Source organism: Rhynchophorus ferrugineus, unplaced genomic scaffold, assembly GCF_030347505.1.
Source record: "Rhynchophorus ferrugineus isolate W39M unplaced genomic scaffold, kcgeb_rfMv2 rfM11, whole genome shotgun sequence".
In the NCBI taxonomy this organism is placed as follows: Eukaryota; Metazoa; Arthropoda; class Insecta; order Coleoptera; family Curculionidae; genus Rhynchophorus; species Rhynchophorus ferrugineus.
In genome coordinates this window covers 8,483,901-8,493,505 of record NW_027472590.1, presented here as the reverse complement: position 1 = coordinate 8,493,505, position 9,605 = coordinate 8,483,901, and the positions used below count along the sequence as shown (strand labels likewise).

The following is a 9,605-nucleotide window of genomic DNA, read 5'->3' as shown; positions in this document are numbered from 1 at the left end:
TCCGCCAGCGACTATTTCCTGTTCTCATATTTCAGAAAATGCTCGCTGGGAAGAAATTTTCGTCGAATTAATAGGTGTTCACTGAAACTGAGGCCTATTTGAAGGACATATCGTACTACAAAAATGGTATCGAAAAGTTGGAGGGTTGCTATAATCAATGTATCACCCTTGAAGGGAATTATGTTAATGGTAGGCCGATGACTTTTCAATTGATCTGTTACGGTTCAACAAATTTAAGTTGAATATTATGATACTTTTATATTATATTATTTATATGAAAATATTATGATATCCATTAGGAATAAGTACTGACATTTATTTAAGATCAAGCCATTCAAGATGGTATATCTCTCATTCTGTTCCAGTGTTTTGGAGTTGTACTAGTACATATGCTGCTCGACTTGTCATCAACCCGACGACAACGGACGTCTACAATCGTCATCGGATCGTGTAAGGTCAGAGCGGCCATGTCCACCGGCTACGCGACTACAAATCCATGACAATGGGACTGATGTGACGGGGGCGGGACCGTCGACACAATGCGGCGATAATTAAAGGCAATGTCGGACGACGGCGCCAAATGAATATCGTCAAATCGGCTACCGTTCTTACTGTCATTTTCCTATTTTACGATAGATTAAACGGCTAAACGACGGGCCGAGGCGACGCTACGGCTCATAATTGGGCGATTTGCGGTTGACGAATCCCCGCAGTGCGCATTATTTAGCTCATATTTTCGGAGGCGTCGGGGCTAGTTAGGCCTTTTGTTCGGACCTTTTTTATTCGCACAAATAAAGCGAATTAGATCACAATCGATTTTAATTGGACGTCTTATTTTGTCGGGGACATGACGGTGAATGTGTCTGCGTGTAATTGGGGATAATTAGGAATATATGGTACGAGGTATATTAAAAAAGCGTTGGCTCAGTTTAGACCAATGCACTATTTCTATAGCTACTTCTCATGTACTATTGCATTTCGAATTGTAACGAAAAAATATAGTAAAAAATTTATGGGTACTAAATCAGGATTATTTGATGGATGATTAATTAAATCGATTTTTTGTAAACTCACAAACTTTGCATAAACAAAAGTATTATTGAGATTTGTGTTAATACTACTCTGTTATTCGTGAATAGTCATTTCTAGATTCTGAAAAGTGGAGCTTAATGGGAACCCAAAAATGCTACAAAAATTTTTTATAGTAAAACTATCTCATTAAGTAGCAATAATAAATCTTTCGGAATCAAATTTGATGAAAAACTATCAAAATGAACAAATTAAAGAAAAATTGATATTAATTCGTACCAAGAGTCATGTATCGATATATAATTTAGCTGTTTTTCGGAAGAGTATCAAAAGGCATAAGATCTATGAGATTTCCATGGTCCTAGAGAAGTATTAATATGTTCTAAAAAATATAACAACCGTGTTAATATTAAAGTATTGCAATGTGGGACTACTAGGAAGAACTTGGACTCTTGAGTTTCTATATTGTAGTACATTTGGTAGAAAAAGTAGAGCCAAGATCTAATTACAAAGTAATGGGTGTATCTATGTGATGGTAAGTAATTCGTTTTTAGTAATTGTAAATACAAGTTATGAGTTAATCGGAAACGACCGGTAGGAATATATTAGTCACAAATAAACCTGCAAAACTAATTCTTAATGTTCCTTCATGATATTTTTACTTAAAGTTCTATCAAATTGTAGCCTTGTACATTGCAGATTATTTACATTACTTCATATATCAATCTTTTACAGGAAACCAGATGGCAATGTTAGTTGACTTGTAAAGACCCAAAATATAAAAAGTAAACCTCGTATATATAAGTTTTAATAAATATAAAACGGATTTTAATCGCTAAGCATTGCTAACTCGTTCAATTACAACGAGGCGTAAAAATAAACTGGTATAAACAAAATTTTTAAGTACGCAGGGACCGAGGTACACAAACACTCGCTAAAACTTTTAATCGGCGATAATCGTCGTTGCATGCAGGAGGGACCGCGAAAAAATGCGAGGCAAGATGCAGGAGCGAGCCGGGAATACTCGAGGGGTAGAACGCGGTAGGTGCGGAAGTTTGTTAGACTTGTTAAGGCACAGGCTTTCCAGACCCTTAAAATAAATTTTATAGGGAAAGCTTGCCGCGTTACTCGCCGAAAGCCACGGATTCGGTTCCTGCAATTTCGTTTAAATATTATTAGAAATTTTCGTTTGATGATTATTTTTAACTTTAGTCTTGTTATTTGACTCATATATTACTTTTAATTTGAAGCTTTCTTGTGAAAAATCGGTACGATGTATTTTATTCAATGTATTGTCTGTCTATAGCTGCTACTTTTTCTCGTCTTCTTTGCACATTGCGTCAATTTGCAAATTACATCTTATAAACAAGTTTAGTTACTATACCGCTGAAAATTATACCAAAGAATTATAAGTAAGATAATTTTTAGAAATTATAACAATAAAGAAAGTACATCTTTGTATATTAAAACAGAAAATATATGTATATAATTTTGAAATTGATGTTTGGCTTTAGCACACATATATATATATATATATATATATATATATATATATATATATATATATATATTAAAATAATAATAAAAACAATTAGTTGTTTTATTTTTTACAATTTAGGAATATATATTAAAGCAACGTATTCAAAATCATTAAACTAACTCGTAGTTTTTTAAAACGTTGGTCAATATTTGGTTAATGTTTTGTTAAGAAATATATTAATTAAAAAAATTTGGAATGAATCAGAAATTAATAGCAGTACAATTTGCAGAAAAACCTTAATGACGTTTAAAGTTATAACCATATCAGTTACTAGCAGTTCTTAAGCAAGAATAATTTTTTTAACCATGCTGAATGATTATAAAAAGCTGATTTCGAAATTCTAAATATCTTGTGAACAAAGAGAACAGGCCATTCTTGTTTTACTCGATTTTTTTAGATCTAAGTAGGGATGAAATTTTCGCATATGTCGGACTTTTTTTTTCATAGCTCTATATACCCTTTGATGAAGAGGTCAGATTAATTTGTTCTCTCTACAAAAAATGTAAAATATAATTTTACGTAATTACACTATTCTTAATCGTTATTTATCCAAAATTACCATAACTCCTTAATAGCTCCAACAATACGGGAATGACAAAAGGTAATACAAAAAATATTTATTCTCTTTTTTCTATTGAATTGTATCCTCTCTCAATATTCCATAAAATATTTTATCTACTTTTTCACAATATATTTAGATATGATAGACGTTTGTTATGTTTTATATTTTTATTGTAATTCTTAAGGAATCTTCAATGTCTTTTTATGATATTCGATTTAAAAACTATATAAACTTTGAAAATATCAAATTTAGTCCATATTTTGATTATTACGTTCAAGCAAATCTGTTTTTGAGGGCTATTCAGTGCTATCGGAAATGCATATTCATATAAAAAGACATTTGGCAGATAAACATTATTTATGATTGTTAATTTAAAAACTAAATACAGACTAAATAACACTTCTAAAATAACACAATCTAAAATAGTTTAGAAGTTAAAAGTTGAAAACCCAAATCAAGTTTTATAAGAGATTGATATCGATTACTTTTGAGGAAGAATATTTAAAATAAAACAGTATAAGTAAAAAAATATTTGCAATAATTGATAGGAAAACTATGTATCTGCTGTAGTGTTAGGTTTTTTCACTGTTTTTCCAAGACACCAATACTGGAAATAATCTAGCTTTAGCTATCGTAATACATTAGAGAGCTTAATAAATTTCACAAAATGAAATCATTGTAGAGTTAACCCATTTGTTATAATTACCATTGATTCATTTAAATTATTTTAAAATAATAATGTTTTAAAATTAATTCGAACCAGTAATAAAAAATAAATAAAAAATACAAGGATTATTTTTTTAATACAAGATTTAGAATTTCTGAGGTAGCTCTCGTCAAAATAGTCCGTTTAAAACGAATAACCGAGCAAAAGAAATGAAAAGAAAACGGGTATTGTTGACCGAGGCGAACTTAATAATTAAACGAAATTACAGAAAACAAATTCACCCGCTCCTTGCAGTTGGCGCGAGGAACTTCGCGAATAAAAATTATTTTTAAGCATTTGGAACACGGGTCGGTACCTTAACGAGTTAAGCAAACAAAGTTTTATATCGAACGCTGGATTTTTTCCATTCGAATCTCGCTTTGGCCATAGTCTGTGGAGTTCTTTTGTTTTCTCTAACTTGTTTTTTTCCAGTTTGTACCAATCAGTTTTAGCGACAAAATATTCTGTGGTAATTACTGAATGTTGTTTATAACTACTTAAGTTTAAATATGCCATTTTTCTATTTAATTATTTTTTATATTATTGTTCCAAATCATCATATTTAAGTAATTTTTCCTTCATATCATTCTTGATGGATGTATATCCACTGGCTCACTCCATATAGGTAGAAAATTACTTCACAGGCTTTTGTTTCTCCAACCTCCGGGTAAGTGCAGTGTTGTCGAGAAGTTGTAGTACTTCAACGTTTTAATTTTAGATCTAGATTATCTAGATGTCGCCGGAGGCGTAACTGTACTCGCGCCCATTCTCTCTGAATAACATCCCAATCTCAACTGATGATCGTATAAGCTTAGATCTGACCACTACTTGGGGGCATCCACCTAACCTGGGTCATCTTATTCCTAATTACTCCACCCGAACTTCTAATAAACTTGCTGATCTTCTTTGCAGGGCTGGAGGTGGCTTATTGAATCCCCTCATTATCGGTACCTTGAAACTTCATTAGTTCCTGTATAAGCCACTTCCTTTTGTTGATTTTATAAGAGAGAACATTGTCATTATCTTAATCGGTTCTCTACTATTACCCTGGCCGGCTCTAAATCTCGCAGAGGGCTTGCTAGTGCACTTGAGGTGGATAACCGTGCATTCTGTTTCAAGCCCGCTGAACAATGTTCGATATTAACTACTGAATTCTTTGCTATAAATTCTTGTCCTACATTACAACATAATCTTCCAAAGAATGGCGAACGAATTTCCTATTGTCAACTATTTATTTAGAAATTAAATTTACTTGCAAGAGCTTTATTCGTATTGAAAATATTTTGAATATTGTCGACGATTTCTTTTAAAGTTATTGGATTTATAACTCTATTTTAACTTTTCTTTGAATTTTAATCACCTTGATATACCTTTCTTATGAATAGGTAGAGTTTTCAGTTGAAAATTCGTAATTTGCAGGAGCTTGCAGAAAGTACTTCGACTGTTTGAAGAAGCTGAATTAGGTAAGTTTGAATTAATCTATATCAACTGTTATATTAGATTAATACCACCGTTGGATACAAATCTGCTTAAAGTACTTTTAATTAAGGAGCCCATTATAAAAAGCTGAAACACACTCGAGCAAGACGTCAAGTATACAAACGCCGGAGTAAACTTTTAATCGAGTGTAATCGTCGTTGCCTGCATAGGAGGCGAAATTAATAGAAAAAAGCCGGGGGATGAAAAGACGTAGAGCAGACGTGGGATGTGAAAGGGAAAGCCAGCCGCCACTACAGAAACTAACTCGACTCGTTAAAGGTACAAAACCGTGCTGTTCGCCCTTAAAAATTATTTTTATCGATAAAGTTCTGCTTCTGTTATTACAAGAAGTAAATTTAGAAGTACGGTGGGAATAATTGTAAATAATCAAGCTCCAAAGAATGGGATAATTGGGAATTTCTTATACTTTCAAGTTTCTAACTAAAAAAAATAATGATAAGTTTGTTTTTGACAGAGATTGTTTAGTGCTAGACTGTCTGTTTTCTCTAACTTGTTTTTTTCCAGTTTGTACCAATCAGTTTTAGCGACAAAATATTCTGTGGTAATTACTGAATGTTGTTTATAACTACCGAAGTTTAAATATGCCATTTTTCTATTTCATTATTTTTTATATTATTGTTCCACATCATCATTTTTTATTTAAAATCAAATGCCATACATTACAATCAGTTTAAAACTACAACTCTTTAGTAATTTTTCCTTCATATCATCCTTGATGGATGTATTTCCGCTGGCTTACTCCATATAGGTAGAAAATTACTTCATAGGCTTTTGTTTCTCCAACCTCCGGGTAAGTGCAGTGTTGTCGAGAAGTTGTAGTACATCAACGTTTTAATTTTAGATCTAGGTTATCTAGATTTCGTCGGAGGTGTAACTGTACTCGCTCCCATTCTCTCTCAATAACATCCCAATCTCAACTGATGATCGTATAAGCTTAGATCTGACCACCACTTGGGGCCATCCACCTAACCTGGGTCATCTTATTCCTAATTACTCCACCCGAACTTCTAATAAACTTGCTGATCTTCTTTGCAGGGCTGGAGTTGGCTTGTTACATCCCCTCCTTATCGGTACCTTGAAACTTCATCAGTTCCTTTATAAGCCACTTCCTTATGTTGACTTTATAAGAGAGAACATTGTCATTATCTTAATCGGTTCTCTACTATTACCCTGGCCGGCTATAGATCTCGCAGAGGGCTTGCTAGTGCACTTGAGGTGGATAACCGGGCATTCTATTTCAAGCCCGCTGAACAATGTTCGATATTGACTACTGAACTGTTTGCTATAAATCGTTGTCCTACATTACAACATAATCTTCCAAAGAATGGCTAATTAATTGCCAAAATTCCCTGGAATGTTTCTTGCAATAGAAATTCAACAGTGTCTTGTTTACCATCACACTGTCAATCATTAGTACCCTCTATCTGAGTGATTACAAGATAAGATTACTTTGGATTCCTTCTTACTTTGGTATGCTGGAAATTTAGCGTGCGGATAGTCTAGCTAAATCGACAGCCTCCTCTTCGTTCCCCATTCAGCTGAAAATTCGTAATTTGCAGAAGCTTGCAGAAAGTTCTTCGATTTTTTGAAGAAGCTGAATTAGGTAAGGTTGAATTAATCTATATCAACTGTATATAATTAAAAAAATATTGGATTAATACCACCGTTGGATACAAATCTGCTTAAAGTAGTTTTAATTAAGGAGCCCATTATAAAAAGCTGAAACACACTCGAGCAAGAGCGCCGGAGAAACTTTTAATCGAGTGTAATCGTCGTTGCCTGTATAGGAGGGGAAATTAATAGAAAAAAGCCGGCGGATGAAAAGACGTAGAGTAGACGTGGGATGTGAAAGGGAAAGCCAGCCGCCACTACAGAAACTAACTCGACTCGTTAAAGGTACAAAACCGTGCTGTTCGCCCTTAAAAATTATTTTTATCGATAAAGTTCTGCTTCTCTTATTATAAGAAGTAAATTTAGGAGTACGGTGGGAATAATTGTAAATAATCAAGTTCTAAAGAATGGGATAATTGGGAATTTCAAGACTTTCAAGTTTCTAACTGAAAAAATTAATAAGTTTGTTTTTGACAGAGATTGTTTAGTACTAGACTGTCTTAGACTGTGTTACTATTAAAACACTTCTTTTTAGTATGATTTTTATTTGAACTGATGAATTTGAAACAATGCTTTAAACTGTCAGGAAATAATAAAAAAATCAATTTTTTTGGTTTCATATTTTATATTATCGTTTTTACCAACTAGGCTTTATGTGGTTTAACGTGGGCTCTCTATATTGGTCTGAGCTTACACTCATAAAAGTCGTATTGAATTGATTTGTTTTACAATATTTTCAGACTTTTTATGCTAGACATATAAGAGTTTTTTTGATAATATTTTCATGTTGTAACGCTCATCATGATATTCATTAAAGATCTGCCTCTTACGCTCGCATCAACGATAATTTATTGCTTCATCTCGTAGTTTTTATCGACACTGCGAGCATGCGAAAAGACAAGATAAAAATCTCTTCAAAGGTCGCTTAATTGTTAAACAAGGCGCATTGGCGACCAACCCACCCCCTTCCGTCGGCGCCCCGCGCGCACCCCCCACCCGCCGGCCCCCATTTAATTAAACACGCAAAGACGCCCTAAAGTCAAATGCTTCGGGAGCTTTTTTATATTCCTGCCACCTTAAAGGTAGGAATTCTTTCGACCCATTCATTGCCTCCAATTAATTAAACCTAATGAATGAAAAATAGGGCCTTTAAATTCAGAATTCCCGGCATTCTCCGAGGAAATAAAAAGAAATCCATTGTATTTAGCATCGTAGACGTTTTCTTTTTTTTAATATAAGAGCTTTCGGCACGTTGGGCGCCGTGTTCGATCTCCTCTAAGCAGGAATTCGTGTAAGAATTGTTATTGGTTAAGTAATTGGAGAGCGAGAAGAAACACGGAGAAAAATCGGTAATTATTTTTAATGGTAGGGTACGAATTTATTATCTTAGGTTATTGTTATTCAGCGTCATATGTGTTAATAAAAAAAATCCGGACTAAACTAATTAACTAGTATTTCTCTTCGTTTGTCACCTTTTTGATAGCTCTCTTAGTGGATTTGGGTGGCTTGGTGGCCGTTGTAGCTCTAGTATTTCTTTATTTTTGCTAATTCACCTTGCGCCCTAGTTGCTGACCGCTTAGACTTACAGCTAGCCTTTCTTGTACTAGCTTCGGCGGAAAATATACTAAAACTAGAACGATACAGAGAATATTAGCATGGTCTCTGGGCAAGGATGACACACATTCTTGCGGCTAAACGGTGTACCTCCAGGCTTCAGCATCAGCCGAACTCAGTTTTTAATTGCATTCGACTGCATTAAAGAATTTATACCAGGGCAAATTAAATCAATCAAATCAAATTATCAACTCATCAGGACAAGTTGATTGATTTACTTCAAAAATGCCTTGATACTCTTCCTGCTTGGACGGAAACAAAAGGCCTTAGGTTCTCTCCCGATAGGTCTAACAGCGTACACTATTGCAGGATAAGGAACTGTCCCCGAGTAACTGTTCTGACCATTGATTGTAATAGCATTAACTATAAGTTTGGGCATAAATTCCTGGGAATTATCAAATATATAAAGATTCTTCAGCTAGATCCGTTGCCAACTATCATTAGGGTGCGCATAGAACCACCCTCTTGAACATTTATAGAGCGCTGATGTTGAGTAAGTTTGATACAAGTGCTTCATTTCTGCAGCCCTCTCATATATAAAAATATTTAACTCAATACAAAGCACAGCATTAAAGATTGTCCTAGAAGTCCGATTGACAGTTTGCTTTGCCAGGTGGAGATTTCTTTGCTGAACTTTCGACGGCAGCTTTTGTTGCTAAAGTATGCAGGCTCTTTGACATTCAAGCCAAAACTATCTGAATATGGGCTATTCTTTCCTACCAAATGCAATGCAATCCAGATGCGACGAATATATAACATATATGGGGCCTTGCCTTTACTTTCGGAGAATTTGTAATCCTCTACTATTAGAGATGCCTACAACCTTAGATAGACTTAAGAAACAGAATACCTTCCTGGCAGCGCCTATGGCCAGTGATCTCTCGATGAGGTTTCTTCCCAAGGATGATCTCAATTGTCTTAGTGCAGGCTTTCCCCTCAAACAAATTATTTCTGAAAAAACCTTAATCATCTCTTAATCTACTCAGATGTATCTAAGAACAGCGAATATTCGTGAGTTACATATACTTAAAACATTAAAGAAA

The 9,605-nt window shown here is 34.2% G+C and overlaps 1 non-coding gene across 1 annotated transcript; it reads left to right on the top strand.

Annotated features, from left to right (window-relative positions):
- The first annotated feature begins 8,542 nt into the window (after positions 1-8,542).
- Positions 8,543-8,651, top strand: LOC143205381 (U6 spliceosomal RNA). The gene has a single exon (XR_013007813.1). It is a non-coding gene; the product is annotated as a U6 spliceosomal RNA (small nuclear RNA).
- Positions 8,652-9,605: the final 954 nt, after the last annotated feature.